The 16,925-nt window shown below is 44.1% G+C and overlaps 1 long non-coding RNA gene across 3 annotated transcripts in view; it reads left to right on the plus strand.

Moving 5' to 3' along the window:
* Positions 1-16,925, plus strand: part of LOC111181481 (uncharacterized) — a 544,017-nt gene that overhangs the window by 194,525 nt on the left and 332,567 nt on the right. The window lies entirely within an intron of this gene.

A 16,925-nucleotide genomic window follows, 5' to 3' on the forward strand; every position in this document is an offset into this window, starting at 1 on the left:
AATTGTGTGTGAATTTTTATTATTAATATGTGCTGTCTTATGAAATGATTAAACTATATTTGTTGAGATGTTTTCTATCTTGAGTCCATTTTAGTAACTTGTGTCTTTAGAGGAATCTTTAATTTATCACAATCTCTAGCTAATACTAATTGAATTTGAATAAAATATAGCAGCCTTGCACTAGTACAAAGTCCTCACCCCTTCTATTGCTGTATATGTTACAAACCTATTTGATAATATAGGTATACTTACATTGTAAGAATAATTACAGTATTATAATTATTGTCTTAAACAAACTTATGTTTTATAAAGAAATTACAAGAAGGAAAGAGAAGAAAAATATATACAATCTTCAATCTTTTATATTTACCCAAATATTTACTCTTTCTAATACCCTTCATTCCTTCCCATGGATCCCAGTTACCATCTGGTGTCATTTCCCTTCAGCTTGAAGGACTGAAACATTAGCATTTATTGTAGCACATCTGTTATCAAAGAATTTTGTCAGTTTTTGTTTATCTGAAAGTGTCTTTATCTCACCTTATTTTTGAAGAATAGTTTTATTGAATATAGAATTCCTTTTTGACACATTCTTCTTTCATCACCTTGGATTTCTTTTTCCACTGTGTTCTAGCTTCCATTGTTTCTGAGGATAAGCAGCTATTAATTGTATCGTTATTGCTTTATACCTGGTGAATCATTTTCTTTTGCCACTTTGAAAATTTTCTCTTTATTTTTGGCTTTCAGCAGTTTGACAATGATGCATCCATACATAGGTCTCTTTGTGCTTATTTTATTCGATGCCCGTTGAAATTCTTGGATCTGTAAGTGAATGCTTTTTCATCAAGTTTTGGGAAATTTCAGTTTCTTTGAATTTTTTATCCTTTTCCACTCTCTCCTTCTTTATTGGCACTCCCATTACACACATATTGGAATGGGTGACATTACCTGGAAGGTCTCTGAGGACCTGTTAATTTTCTTTCAATTTTTTCCTTCTTTGTTCTTCAGATTCAGTAATTTCTATTGATGTATCTTTAAGTTTCCTCTTCTTTCTATTGTCATTTCAAGTCTGCTGTTGATGCTATCTAGTGGACTTTTAATTTCAATTATACTCTTCTAGAATTTTCATTTGGTTCTTTTATTTCTCTGTAAAAACTTCTTATTAGTCAACTAATCGTTAGCATAGTTTTCTTTAACTTTTTAAATATACAGTTTCTTTAATTCTTTGAACACATTGATAATAGCTGTTTGAAGTCTTATCTGCTATATCCAACATGTAGGTTCACTCAGAGTTGGTTTCTAATGACTTTTTTCCACCCCTGACTGTAGGTTGCACTTTCTTGTTCTTTACATGTCTAGTAATTTTAGCTGAATATTGGACATTTTATTTAATATACTGTGGTAACTCTAGATTTAGGTTTATTTTCCAGAGTGTTGTTACATAGATTGATTAATTAATTGATTGATTAATTAAATGATTAATAACTTGTCTGGACTTACACTGTGGAGTTTGTCTTTCTTATAGTGTGTAACTGCTGATGTCTTTGCCAGTTTGTTTTTCCTATTTTTATTTTTTAGCCTGGTTCACTGGTTGGGGGGGGTGGGGGGATCATTTCTCCTTCTGTATAGCTTCTGTTCAACCAATGATTAGGGCTCAAGTTTTGTTCAGACACTTTGAACCCATTAGACTTCCACCCTCGAAGTGCCAGTTGAGTTGCGTGTGGTTGAGGAGAACGCTCAAAGTTGCACCCAGTTCTCAAGCCTCCTTTGGTTTTCACTTTTCTCAAGGATCCTTAGGATCTCCTCCACACATGTGTAGTTTCCCTGTCAGCCAGGAATGTTGAGGAGGAGAGCTTATCTTAGTCCTTTTATGATGCTCTAAATTCCAGTGTCTCCTTACTAAATTTCTGGCTGGTGGCTACTCATCTTAAACTGGGAAATACAACACTGGTCTAAAAAAAGCTGCAGGTTTTTATAGTCTATCCCAAACTAAATCTGCCGTTTCTAGGTTTCTAGCTGTGAATGTCACGGGTGTTTGTCCTCCTCCTTCCTCCACCCCTGCCCCAAGGCAAATCAGTCTTCTTTAACAGCGAAGTTGCTTTTTTATTGCAGCTAGCCTAAATTGGTATGGCTGTAATTCTTGCAAACTGAGCTGGGGGAGGGAAGTATAGGAGCAGCCCCAGGCAAAGGGCACAGACTCTCACCTTTCTTACCCAAAGTTTTATCATTTTTTATGTTTCGGAATAAATGTTTCTTAATTTATTTTCTGCCTTTGGTAGGTGTCTACATGCTGAAACAATTTTTAAAGATCATTTTGTCCACTTTTATGCTTGTTTCTATGAAAGGGAATTGCCTGATCCCTTCATGTGGCCATTACTAGAAGATCAAATCTGTTTTCAAAACAGATTTGTTAGAGAGTAGCATTCCATAAATATGTGTTGAGCGTGGTTTATTGAAAGGCAGACTCTGTGCTGAAGAGCCTACAGAGAGTGATAAACTCTGCATCTCGGGATGCCAGGTTATTCTGGGAGCTCCATAAATGTTTTTTGACTGAAAATATGATCTGAAGCACCAACCAACATTTTCTTTGCTTTTAGAGAGAAGTTGGAGAGTACTAACCCAAAATTTCCTTTGAAGCTTTGTTTTGATAATAAATGTATTGATTTACTTGAGGCATTGTATTAGATTCTGCTAAGATAATAAAAATCCCTTTCTCTTCTACATCTTAAGAAGCCTTTTTCAGAGGTTCAAAACCACTTGTTTTTCATCTCAATAAAAAAACAAGCAGAGAGACTACAACATAGGTAATCTTTCCCTGTAATAGCTTACACCCCTTTCTAGTTCAGACTTCTGCACAAGCTCTTTAGAAGCTTTGGTGATGTTCAGAGAACATGTCAACAGGATGTTTAATTTTCAGATGTTTCCATTTAGGGATGACAAACGTCTAAGTCTGAAGAAAGCCATCTTCATCCAGGTATTTCTGAACTATCTGAGGTCTATTATTCTCTTTACAAGGTTCACATAATCTGAAACTGTAGATCAGAGGTCTCAGATTGACAGCCTGAATCAGCCCACAAACATGTTTTATTTGGTCCAAAAAGTGCTCTAACAGTATCTCTTGTCACATATTAAAAATCAGAGGTTTCATGTAACAACGCAGATTTCCTAATTTGAAGATCTCACAGTGCAGCCTCGTTCCCCCAAGGCAGCCGTCGGCTGCAGCTCCTTCGGAAGATATGGGAGCTCTGCTCCCCAGTTTGCCTCGGTCCTGGCCTAGCCCAGCCTGATTCCCTTTTCATATAATGACTCTGCCCTTGATTTCATAACTTTGGGGACTGTGGCCTCAAAGGCAGATCTGCTACCAGGATAACATGCTGGTAATCAGTGGAGGATTATGTTGTAGGTATTTATCATAAAAGAACTTGGGTCAGGTAGAAAGCATTTGAACCCAGGGTAGAGGAGAATTTTGTAGCCAGAGTATATATCATGATATAAATTAAAATTGAATTGAAATGATATAAATGCCATACATTCACTTACTTACAGAATATTTATAGGCTGAGTGGGTCTGATTCACCATTGTCTCCCTCCAAGACCAGATCAGTTCTTGATGTATAGTAAGCATAGTATTATAAATGTTCCATACATAATAAGTGTTCCATACATATTCTGTGAATAAATGAATAAGTGAATGAATCACGTTCATTTTATTTCATATCCCTGGAAAATGTGTAACTTACTTCCTCAATCTCTCCCCTCCTAGCAATCCTCAAATTTCAATTTTAATTGATTTAAAATTGGTATCTAGTGGTATTACTAATAAAAACTTTTATACTGCATTAATGAAAATAAAGGGAGAGAAAAACCTCCTGAAATAGTAGAGATTTTACCTGTAATTGGGACTGAGCAGTCTGTGTCTCATGAGGCAGAAAAACCCACATTGGTGGAACCAGGTAGCTTATTATAGAGAAGACTGTGCAGCCTTCCAGTTTCTACATGAAACTGGGGAGAGTAATATTAGAGGCCAGAGTGGGCTCTTTCCTTGAGAAGCATGTTAATCCTTTAGTACCTGAGACTAGAGACCATGCAAAATACAAACCAATCTAAAATTGACTAGATTTACAAGATCTGTAAATACCAGGGAAAACACGGATTTTAAATTTAAGAATATTTTGATTTCTCCTCTCATAGTGTAAAGATATTGTGGTCAGAGGCTGGTAGTATAAGCCCATGCTCTGATAACTCCAGGAGGCAAGACTCTCCAGAGACAGAGACAGAGAGACAGAGAGAGACAGAGAGTCAGAGAGAGAGACACAGAGAGAGAAAGGATTGGGAGCCCCTCAGAGAACAGTCTGGGACTCTGCCACCCAGCTCTCCCTGGCCCTAGGAGGGTCCATGGCAGATGTTTGGTACGCGGCAGCTTGCTGGTCCCCCAGCGGCATTCTTACAAAGTCAGCTCTGGTAAGTGATATTCTTGATACTTGATGTTTTGCCAGAAGTTAGAATATTGCTTTTCTCTTAAATGTACACATGCTGCTTAGAAGCCACCGGATCTTTATTCAGAATTACAGATATCCCAGCAACAATTTGCAAACAACACGTAACATGTATTATCAATCCAAGCGTGTGTAGATATTTGGACTTAAGGAGACAGTGGAGTGTCATAAAGAAAGCATTGCATCGGGAATCAGGAGGCCTAGAGCCCAGTCTTTGACTCTGTATGACTTTAGCAAAGGGGCCTAACTTTGCTGAGGCACTTCTGTTCATAGTGGGACACCCCCCCCCCCAACCCGCCGCCGAATTGCTGCTAGCTCCATAAATTCCAGAGGAAAATGAGTGTAGAGCTGCAAGACTCACAGTCTCCTGGCCAGGATATTAGACTCCAGTCTGTGTAAGAGATCCTGGTCTTTAAACAGAGCTAGAAATGTCCTCAAGCGGAGAATACTGTTACAGAATTAAAAAAATAAATTGGAAAGACATTGTACTTTGCAGTAAGAAAAGCCTTGTAAAATGAGCCAAAATGCACAAGTCTAAAATGAATAAGACTGCCGGTTGCTGACTATGAATATCTGAATACGGTGCTTCTTTCGAATTGCTTCACTTGCAACAGAGAGAAATAAAATTGTGAGAGTGTGAAGTGTATAAAGGATTCTACCGCTGTCTCGGGGCTCAGAGACCCACAGATTGGAGAAAGTAAGTGCCTTTCTGACCATTGAATTCCTCACTCTTATTGCAAGTTAGAAAGGTCTAAGGAGGAGTTTAATGAAACCAGTCTTTGCACTTTGGAAAGATCAGAAACAGTTGGAGAGACAGCGCCACCTAGTGTCCACATAAAAAACTCCGTGGCGGGCTTCCCTGGTGGCGCAGTGGTTGAGAGTCCGCCTGCCGATGCAGGGGACACGGGTTCGTGCCCCGGTCCGGGAAGGTCCCACATGCCGCGGAGCGGCTGGGCCCGTGGGCCGTGGCCGCTGGGCCTGTGTGTCCGGAGCCTGTGCTCCGCAACGGGAGAGGCCTCGGCGGTGGGAGGCCCGCGTACCGCAAAAAACAAAAACAAAAAAACAAACAACTCCGTGGCGATCGTGTTTGCAGTAATTGGCCCCAGTGACTTCCATGAAGTAGGGCAAAGAAAATAAATCCATCAAAGCTGACTGAGTAACAGAGAGAAATGCCAGCTGAAAGCATTTTTGACTCTTGATGCCTTCAAAAGCCAGGAGACTTAATCCTGGCCTTATGTTTCTTTCTTTGTGCCCAAAAGCCAGCCAAGCTCGTCACTAAACCAAGGGAGGTGAAGCAGGTCACCAAGTTTATAATGTATTTGGAAACTGGTTTTCATTTTTTCTCTGCATCCTGGCAGCGGGAGATAGGCAGCTTGTTATAACTTAGAGGGGGCTCCTGGAAAGCCTCCTCGCTGGGCGTATTTCTGTAGGCGTGGGCTCGCTGGGAATATTATTACCTCATGGAATCACGGGTTTAATAGCATTTCTTCCACTTCATTCAGCACAGCACTGAGTTACAGTGACTCCAGCTTCAGCACATTACAGACGCACACTGTTCCCAACGGCATCACATCTTCACAGTCCCACGTGGGTCCTCGCCAGGCTGCCTGACGCACGCAGGGCACACGGTCCAGTCTCACGATTCAGGTGTTCTGGCTAGGGTGTCCACCTCCTTCCCCACCACACTGGTTTGCAACTCTCTCCCCACTGCCTTGCCCTCCCTTTCCTCCTCCTCCCTCTGCTCCATCGTAATAACTATCATCTTGGAGCACCTACCTTGTGCCAGGCACTGTGCCAGGTGCTTCACACTAAATTTGTCATTTGAGATATCCGTGTCCATCTTGTGGGTTAGGAGACTGTGGCTCTGAGTGAATCGGGGGAGAGGACTGATCTGCTCTCCATCCCCTCCCTGCTGGCTGCTTCTAGTCTCCTGACGTTTCTTCCATGTGGAGGGAGCTCCACCAGCAGTAACACTCCTGCTCGCTTTTTCTACCCCTCTCTCCATCCTCCCAGAATGGGTGAGGAGTGATTTAATCTGATGGTGGGTTTGGAAGGAGAACGGTGTTTCTGTAGCCCAGACCCTATTCCCTTTTACCCTGGGAGTGAGGATGCCCCTGGGAGCATGAATTCTGGTTTGTTTCCCATCTGTACATTTCACAGGGCTGACTCTGTCCTTGTGCTGCATGTCTGTGCAGTCTTGGGGTTAAGCAGTAGGAAAGCCCACTTGCCCACAGATAGAAATCACAACTGCTGCTCCCAACCCTGTAGGTGATGTTTCCATCTCCCAGCTCTCTGGGTTCAGAACCTTGATGTGTTCTTTATTGGGGCACCTTGAATGCCTAACACTAAGGAAAGTATTTCATTGCTAACTACAGAGCAGAGGGTTGGGGTTATTCGAATTCCAACTTCAGTTGATTCAAACCCAAATGAGTTTTTTTTTTTTTTAAGTTCAAAATCAATTTGCCCTGGTGTATAGAACATTCTGGACTGGCGATCAGAAGGTACGAGCTCTACTCTGGGCTTGGAGTCTTCCAGCTTTGCAACTTAGAGGGAGCAGCTGTTCTTGGCTTTGGTTTCCCCGTCTTAGCTTCTGTGATTCCAAAGTCAAGGGTCCATGATCTGGAGGAACTGTGAAGAGGTGATGCTCATCTTTGTGCAAGAAAGAAGACTTCCATGCACTTGAAACAAGCTGCTTTGACTCTCCCCTCCTTGGGAAAACTCATGCTGTTTTTCAAAGATTCTGAAAGCATTTCAGATCATTCATGGCAACATTTGTCTAAGAAGCCCTCTGTCCTCTGCCACACTTAGGAGCAAGCCTCTGACCCTCTTTATTTGTTGTTATACACCCTGGGCAGGGGGCAGCCAGTACATTAGGTTTTTTATTTTGAGCCCCAAATTGGGACTCATGGATTGACAAATCAGTTTCTTCTTGATCTGTGAGTTTCTTTCAGAGTTACTTACTTTGAATCACATTTAGTTATGCATTTACTAATTTGGCTTTATTGAGAAGAATGACATACTGTGGACTGTGGGGAAACTGTGGCACTTAAAATCACCCAGAGGGAGTATAGGAGGGTAGCAGGTGCATTGGCTCCACTCTGAGAATGCTTAACACTAGGCGTTTCCCAGAATAGAATATGGGAAAAGGGATGCAATTTGACTTTTCCAGTGTTATCCACGAAGCCTTGCTCTTTATCCAGACCCTCACCTTAGTTTTAGGACATTTTAACACCACTTTAGGTTATCATTTCCCTTGAAATAATTACTCGCTGCTACAGGTGCTCATACACTGAACACCACCCATGCCAGATATCAACTATATGCTGAGTGACAGCCCCACACCTTCATCCCAGGTTCACCTCTCTCGGCCACAGAAGACAGTCAGAATGGGCTTTGCCCTGGATTTACGGGGAAGAGAAGAGTTGGAGTGAAATGTGACTAATGGGATGCATGCTGGTATTAATGCTAATTCTAGAAACTTGGAAGATGTAAGTCTCTTTGTTTCTCATCTCCTTTTCTTGGTAAACTCATCCCTTCCATATGCTGATAATTCCAAAATTTGTGTCCCTAGCTTGGACCTCTCTTCTAAGTTGCAGACTCATATCTATCTATCTGTCTATCCAATATATGCCATCAGGAGAAGGAAACACTTGGATGCCCAACAGGTATCCCAAACTTAGCATGTCCCGAACTCAGCGCCAGATATTCTCCTCCTAGATGTGTCCTTTTCTCAGCCTTCCCCATCTCAGTAAGTGGCACCTTTCCAGTTGCTTGGACCAAACCTTGGAGTCACCTTTGACTGCTCTGTCTCTTGCATCCCATGTCTGATCTGTCAGCCAATCCTGTCCTCTCTACCTTCGAATTATATCCAGGTTTTGACCATTCCCCCCACTTTCACTGCTACCACCCTGGTCCCAGCTGCCTGGACTTCTGCCATAGCCCGTAGTAGGTCTCCCTGCCTTCTTCTCCCCCCTCCCATCTATTCTCAGCCCAGAAGCCCAGGTGACCTTGTTAAAATATGTAAGCTCATGGCACTCTGCTCCAAGCCTTCCAATGACCACATAGGTCGATCAGACGCAGTCCTCTTAGCTGCCCCCCATTTCCTCTCTGCTCTCATTTCCTGCTTGTTCTGCTCCTGCCACATGGGTGCGTTTGCCTTTCCTTGAACACATGAGGCAGGCTCTCACTTCAGAATCTGTGTACTTGCTGCGTCCCCTGTGTGGGTGCTCTTCCGCCAAGTCCGCGTGGCCCACTCCCTGTGTCCAGCAGGTCTTTGCACACCTGTGGGAGCCCTCTGGCTGTTCTTCTAAAATTGCATCGCTCACCACCAACGCATCCTCACCGCCGCCTCTGCTTCGTGCCCTCAGTGCTTCGTTTGATTGAACAGGTACATATTAAGTAATTGCCATGTCACTGTGCTGGAAGCTGAGGGCACAAATATGGTCCATGTTCTTGTGTAGAGTAAAACTGAGGTAAGACATTTACATGTGAGTAGGTCATTTCAAGACAGAGTGGTAAGTAAATGCTGAAGCATGCCATTTGGGGTCAACAATTTAGGTCTCCCTAGTCACTTTCACCTTAGATGTTTTTAAAACCAATTTCTATAGGAGAGTATATTTTGATTGGCAGGGATAGAAGGGAGAAATTATATACATTTACTTAAGAAGCACATCCTAAAAAAGAGCTTCAGAAAAAGGTAATTGAGGAGATCATTGTTAAATAATATATTAATGACATGCCCTCCTCTGTTAAGAGCTTGTTGTTTAATTTAAATATATCTTACAAACTCTCCGTGCCTTGTAAATTCTTTCTGCAAAGAGGGTTAATAAAATCTTCCTTCCATGAAGGGAATAGTGCACAGTGAGACTGGACGACCCCCAGGCTTCACCTCGGCCTATACACATAATCAGCAGCTCATCCCCACAAAACCCTGGTCCTCACGGCACCACTTTGAGGTGTGGTTGTACGTTTGTCTACTCTGTGCTCCTTGAGAGCCTGACATTCTGCTTCAGTTGTTGGCTGGGTAAAACTAAGACAGGGAAACTTCCTAAGCAAAATCGGAAGTCTTTCTGTACTGTGGGACTTAAGCAATGACAGTGATTTGCTGAGCACTAAACATCCTCTATGCAGTTGACCCTACTTGTCTAAAGAGTTAGCTTGAGCTCGAATGCTTAACCATCCAAGTGCCAGAGGTTATTTTTCTAGGGGCATCTTTCCCCGCATCCAGTCTGGATCACGTGAGCCTCTTTCACGTGCCCATAGCACCCTAAATTTCCTATATTACAGCTTACCCAGAGTTAGGCCAAGCTTCGCAAATTGACTGCAGCTCTCTAGACTTCCAAGTCTGCCCAAGACTTTTGACACCAGCTGCAAGTTTGGGGGTCCCCGTGGACTCCCTCAGGTTTGATAATTCACTGGAAAGACTCACAGACCTCACTGACAGCACTATACTTAACCAGCCAAAAGAAGAGATGCAAGGGGAGAAGTTTGGGAAGGTTCCAAACGCCAGGCTTCCGTTGTCCTCAGGGATGTGTTATCTTCCTGGCACATCCGTGTGTAACAATACACAGAGTATTGCCAACCAGGGCAGCTCACTCAAGCGTCAGTGTCAGAGTTTTAATTGAAGCGTCATTACACAGGCACAATTGATTGATCACTCGCACGTGGTTGCACTCAATCTCCAGCCCCCTTCCCCTCCCCAGAACTCAGGCAGGTATCATGGGGCTCAAGCCCCAACCCTCTAATCACGTGGTTGGTCTTTCTGTACCTGGGCCGCCCCCATCCTGAGCCATCTGTCAGCATTAACTTTCAGGTGTGGTTGGAAGGACTCACCAGGAATAACGAAGACATTCCTGTCACTGGGAAATCCCAAGGGTTTATGGCTTATCTCCCAGGAACCAGGGATAAAGGCTAGCCCAGTTCTTTATTACAAACAGTCCCTATCACACTGTCTTCTGGCTGCATGGTTATCTGTCTCCCTAATTCGCTTGTTGAGGGCAAGGAATATGCTGCCTTGTTCAACATTGTCTTAGCACTTGACTCAAAGCAGGTGCTCAGAAAATAGTTGTTGTATGATTGAGCAACGCACTGCAATTATTAGGCTGATTTTATTCTGACATTCATTCTAAACTATTATCAACGGGGAATTGTTAAAATCCTAAGGCACGGTTAGCTGAGGTGGTCGTCCCAGTCTGAGTTCCACTTGTGCATTGTTTGCTTCTCTTTAGCCTACTAATTTTCTCCTATATCTCATGTCGGTCCACTCCTCTCACTGTCTAAGCCAGTTCAGTCAGAGCGATGGCTCTCTTATACCGAGATTAGTATACTTAACGCAGTGTGGAAATTAACAAAGCCTCCATCAACTGTATTTCTGTAGCTCTAGCTACTGCACACATCCTTGCAAATGGTGGAAGAACATCAAATTTCCTTTCTTAAATGCTTGCTCACAAGAAGCGGCCTGCTTTACTTGTTTTAATTCTTTCTGCTGCCGTGGTATGGCTAAAGTGGGGTGACCCGTGGCAGAGGGGTTTCCACTGCCCTGACTAATGATATGAAAGGTTAAGTTATGAAGCAGTCACTTTTTTTTTTTTTTTTTTTTTGCGGTACACGGGCCTCTCACTATTGTGGCCTCTCCCGTTGCGGAGCGCAGGCTCCAGACGCACAGGCTCAGCTGAGCCATGGCTCATGGGCCCAGCCGCTCCGCGGCGTGTGGGATCTTCCTGGACCGGGACACGAACCCATGTCCCCTGCATCGGCAGGTGGACTCTCAACCACTGCACCACCAGGGAAGCTCCAAGCAGTCACCTTTTTAAGGCAAAGGTCTTTCTCCCTCTCTATGACTCAAAGCACCTTTATTCTGTGATTACCTTTTATGTTGCATTATTAACAAGCTCCCCGACTACCCCAATTGTGCCTTCCCATTGGCTATGTTAGTCTAAGGTTTTATTTTTAACCTTTTCATGCCAACTGCTGTGTGGAATATATGCTGAGGCTAACGGTAGAAAATGGCAGGGGGACTGGACTTGGAGGTGGCGTGAAGAGCAAAGCATCCCTCAGAGGGTTTATAACAGGGAAGGAAGAACAGCTGGCAGCCGTGAATAGAAGGTGATTCTCCTGCTCCAGCAGTGGCTCCTGGCGTGTTCCCCGATAAGAGCTTTGTTATGCCAGAAGTGAGATGCCATTAGCTTGCCAGCTCCAGAGCACACATTCTTCTCTGGCCCTTGGCTTGCCCAGGAGTGTAGGAGACGTTGGAAGAGCCAGTGGTGTGTAGAGGCAGGTTTGTTGGGGTAAAGGAAGGGTATTTAACGAGCACTGGCCTCATTTCAGTAGAATACAAAGAAGCATACCTATGAAGAGTTAAGATGGTGTAAAAATTGCTTAAATATTCCATATCCTTTCCAGAAATTTGAGAAAATGAAAATAAGCAAAAGATGTTCTTATCCTTATAAAACACTAAAAAATATATTAAAAGGCCATTGCTTTTATCGAAGGTCATACATGTTCAAAGTCCAGCTCTTGGAGAACCTGTGATGTGAGAGACCACAGTGGTCCTTTTCTTCTTCTCACGTCTGTTTCTCTTCCTTTCATCCTTTGATACAGAACAATATAGACATGCAGACAATGGGGCAGGCTTGCGGCTTTTATAGGGAATGTGCTTTTGGAGCAAACCTGAAGGGATGACGGTTCTGTGAGAGGTGAGGTGAAGGGGAGCCCGGGTCCCGTCTGGATCCAACCCCTGATGGAAAGGCTGGCTTGCTATTGTGTGTGTGGAGTAACAGTGACATCCTGTGGCCGGTCTGGTCGATCTAAGTGGCTCCTTTATAGATAAAGAAGACCATTCTGTCTGCGCTGAAAGGTGAGCCCCAGATGGCTCCGTCTTTAGACGATGCACAGAAGAGGGAAGGGCAGGGTTCCCACCACTGGCTTTCCGGTGCCCCCGTCTCAGCTGCTGTCTCTGATTCAGGTTGGGGAGGTTCTCGGGACAGAGCTTCTGTCTGTTTTTATGCTTGATCATTTTAAATGTTACCATTTGAGTGTTGAGTGAACCATAATAATAACCATGAGAACAGTGTGAGAAAATAGATATGAAAGAAAAGCACTTTGCCTCTTTTTAAGACACCCCGGGGGAATTAATGCAGAATAATGTTACTCAAAAATGCCTAAATTGCTTGACATTTTGCTTTTTTAAAAAATGTTTTGGATGAAATAACTTAATTTTGACCTTTCTTAAGAGAGAAGTGGGCTGGGGAAGAAAACAGCTCTGATCTTAAGTTATTCTAACATTCCTAGGTAATCAAGCCCTGGGAGCCAAGTGCCTGGCTGTGTACACAGGGGTCTGGGAGGGCTGTGGTTCCCAGCCTGCCACGTGGAGCCTCCCACAATGTTGAATAGAGGGGGGACCCCCCACCCCCAGGGCACACCTAGCTTTGGGTGTGATGGAAACAGTGAGTGTGACTCTTCAGCGCTCTGGCCGGGCGTGAGCTCTGGGTGTGAGCTGAACAAACTCATTCTCCGTGGGGATGCCCAGCGTCTTGTGGTTTCTGTCCAAAGAGTCTGCTGCCCTGAGACACCCTCAACCTCGGCCCTTTCCTAGCTGCCTCCACAGCCACTGCTCAGGGAGTGGCTGCAAAGGGAGCTTGGAAGGAAAGCGTTTGTGCTCTGGAGTACACAGACTGGGCTCCACCTGCCAGCTCTGTGACCCTGACAAATTCCTTACTGCCTGGAGTTGTACTTTTCTCAATGGCAGGAAGGGGTTAGTGAGAAGCACCCGCTTCTTGGGGGGGTGATGAATACGTGGGATAAGGCAGGGTGATGGAGCGGATGGAGCCTGGGGCACGGTTAGAACCCACGCGGGGAGCTGCTGGGTTGCTGCTGCAGTGCATAGGCCTGTGCCCCGGGCTGAGGCGATTTGGTAGGAGGGCTCCCTGCCCCCATTTCACCGAGATTCAGCCAGAGATCCCTGCAGCTGTCCAGGGCAGGAGAAAGTGAGAAGTGCGTGTGTGTGTGTGTGTGTGTGTGTGTGTGTGATGTGTGCATGTGGTGTGGTGTGTGTATGGTGTGGTGTGTGTACACGGTGGCATGTGTATGTGTGTGGTGTGTGTATGGTGTGGTGTGTGTATGTGTGTGTGTGTGTGTGAGATGTGTGCATGTGGTGTGGTGTGTGTATGGTGTGGTGTGTGTGTACTTTTGTGTGGTGTGGTGTGTGTACACGGTGGCGTGTGTATGGTGTGGTGTGGTGTGTGTACACAGTGGCGTGTGTATGGGTGTGGTGTGTGTACACGGTGGCATGTGTATGGTGTGGTGTGTGTATGGTGTGTGTGTGGTGTGTGTGTGTGTGTGTGTATGTGGTGTTTGTGTGATATGTGCATGTGGTGTGGTGTGTGTATGTGTGTGGCGTGTGTATGTGTGTATGGTGTGGTGTGTGTGCGCTGTGTGCGGTGCCTGTCATACACGCATACGGACCCATCTTACTGCAGCTCAGCTCAGCATGGGCAGCTTGCACAACACGTAGGACAGGAAAAGAAGAAACACAGAGGAAGGAACAGGGGTTAGGAAGCCAAGAAAATGCCAAGGAAGGAAGAAAATGGGGAGGATTAGTGGAAAGTAAGACTTCAGCACTGAGTATTCTCCTAGGCTATTTTAAAGTTCTCCAAAATCATGGTAACTTAATTCCTGCATCAATAATGGTTTCACATACTTTTTGTCTAGTGGTAGAAAAAAGGGCAAGGCCAAGTTCCCTCCCACAGGGCAAGAAGCTTGCATTTTTAGTCCTTAGGTGACTTAACTGAGAGCATGAAAGGGATGGCTTGAAGCTATTCAAATCTCTGTCCTAGCTGATCAGCCAATTGTGGGGGAAAAAGTGATAATTTCTCCATCTTTCTCTAAGAGAGACTTTCCTGCCTATTTCTTAAGTTTCCTTATTTCTCCTCTTCCTTCTCCTCTCCCTTCTTCTCCATCTTTCTTAGTGTCTCCGAATTTGGAGGATGACTCTTGGCCTACACAAATAGCACTTACTGACTTTGTCTTGAAAACTTTTTGCCTTGCAATTTTCTCACAAGTTTCTTTCTGCCTTTGGGCAGCCATCCTGTTTTACAAGTTTCACGCAAGTTTCTGCTTTCGCTAAGTGACAGATGGATTTCCCATGTCCTAGCTGTAAAAGAAAACCAATTTGTTTGAAGATAAGTTTACTTAGGTGTCAATTATAATAAAGGGAAAATAATGTAGTATCTATTGGAGACAGAGTATGAAGTGACTGCATTCGTGATCACTAGGGAAAAAAACAAGAGTTGAAGTCCTTAGGAAGTGTTTGAAAGGCATCTTGGCTTGAAGATTTGACTGTAGTGATGGGAAGGCAGAGAAATAAAGCAAACCAAGTTTTTACTTGCTTGGATGGAGGTTTTGTTTACCCTGATCATGTGAAGTCTGAGCCAGCAATCTCAATGATTTTGACCGCCCCTCAGATTCTCTGCATTTAGGCAGGGAGGATGTTAACGTGGGCCAGTTTGTTCACATGACGTGCAGGACAGAGCTCTCTTTTGGGAAACAAATGCTTGAAGTTTCTGATTTTACAAATAACAAAGCTAGTGACACATCAAATTTATTTGTACAAACACATTAAGCCCATTTTTATACACTAATATTTATACTTTTAAGTATGTGGCTCAGAAGAGTGGCTGCAATCCAGGAAGTCCCTTCATGTAATCAGTTTATGCCCATATGGACAGCTCCAGGGCAGCCCAGGGATGATCCTCACACAATCCAGTTGGCACTTTTCCCTATATCCTCCCTCCCATTCTGTTCCTTCCCTCTTTATTACCACACTACTGTTTCTCCAGTTTAATGAAAAGAGAGAGGGCTGGAAAGGCACCGGCAGGTGGGTGGACCTTATGATTTTCCATTCGCTCCTCCTTGCTTCTCTCCCTCTTCGAAGGTGGAGCTAACATTAGAAGTGATGAAAGTGTTTCCCTCTCATATGAGGTCCAAATACATAGTGTTCTAACTTGTATCCTGAGTATCAGTAGAGATGTTTTTGGTTCCAAGGGACAGAAACTCCAATTTTTTGGCTCCTATATTTACACAGTCTGCAAGTAGGGTGTCATCAGTATGTCTCCAATGGTCCAATAGTATAAACCAGAACCCATTTCTTTCCTTCTTTCTGGTTATTATCAACTTCATCTTAAGCCTGGCTCCCCTCATGGTCACAAAATGGCTGCCAGTGCCATTGGACTGACTACTTACCTCCATATGAGAGAGGAATAGAGGGGAAGAGAAAAGAGTGTGCATGCATACACACTCAGGGTTTTTTCTTCTCCTTTTCCTACTTTCTCCTTCCCTTCCTCCTCCCCCTCCCCTCCCCCTTCTTCTTCTTCTTCCCTTTTCCTTTTCCCTTCTCTTTCCCCTTCCTCCTCCTCTCCTCCTCCTCCTCCTCCTCCTCCTCCATCTTCTTCATCTTCTTCTTTTCTCTCCTTCCCTCCCTGTCTCTCTCTCTATACAGTCAAAATCAAGGAAGTCAATCCCAGGTGTCTTTCTGGATGAATACAGTTAGGTTCTGTACCTGTCCTGAAATACTTGCTGAATTGCCATGCCTGGGGGATGTCAGGTGCTAACTAGTTTATGTCAACAGGACTTACAGGAGCTGGGGGAGAGTGCAGTGGGTAAAGAAAGCAAGGTGGTTCAAATAACATGCTGCTACCCAACACGGAAGGGATTTCCACTCCTTCTTATTCTGTCTTTATAAACTCTGTTTCATCCTCATCATCACCACGTGAGAGAACCCCTTTGTCTGGAACGTATGTAATATTAAGATCGGCAGGTACTTTCGTTATGAAATCAGCAACGTGTATTTTTCATTATTTGAATTGTGTCCATAGAGTCTCCGTGTCCCGCTGAGGGCATTTCTGTGCCTGACAGTTTTGGGGTCCTTCTGTGGGCAGAGCCTCAGAAACTTAGTGGAGGGATGGAAGATAGTGCTTCGCTTGGTCATTTAACTGTGGTAACTTCTCTCTGGCATAGGATTGGCACCCGGGACGGAAGCCATTTAGAGTCTGGTAGGTGGATGAAACCGTTTATGCTAGGTGTTGCAAGCTCGAGCTAAATGAATTCATTCTATTCTGAAGGATCTTCTTGAGACCTGGGCCATTGGCAGAGCAGAGCCCCTTTAGGCTGAACTGGATATTTCATCACCTCTCTCCCTCCTCTTCCTTCTATTACTTTTTTTTGCTTCAGAGAAGGGAAGGAAGTCAATCCACTGGCACTTCTATGCTCAAACAGTTTTGGTTACAAAACTTGTAAGCGAACCAGGGACTGCATCCACTTCTTGCTAGAATGAACAGAGAAGGGGAAGAATTCTAGGACCAAAGTAAAAATAAAACACCAATTCTCATTATCTGATTATTTACACCAGTTTACTAATGGAGCAAGGACAAGTAT

This window comes from Delphinapterus leucas, chromosome 14 (genome assembly GCF_059928025.1).
Source record: "Delphinapterus leucas isolate spDelLeu-1000000601 "Yukka" chromosome 14, BTC_Dleu_Yukka2, whole genome shotgun sequence".
Taxonomy (NCBI): domain Eukaryota; kingdom Metazoa; phylum Chordata; class Mammalia; order Artiodactyla; family Monodontidae; genus Delphinapterus; species Delphinapterus leucas.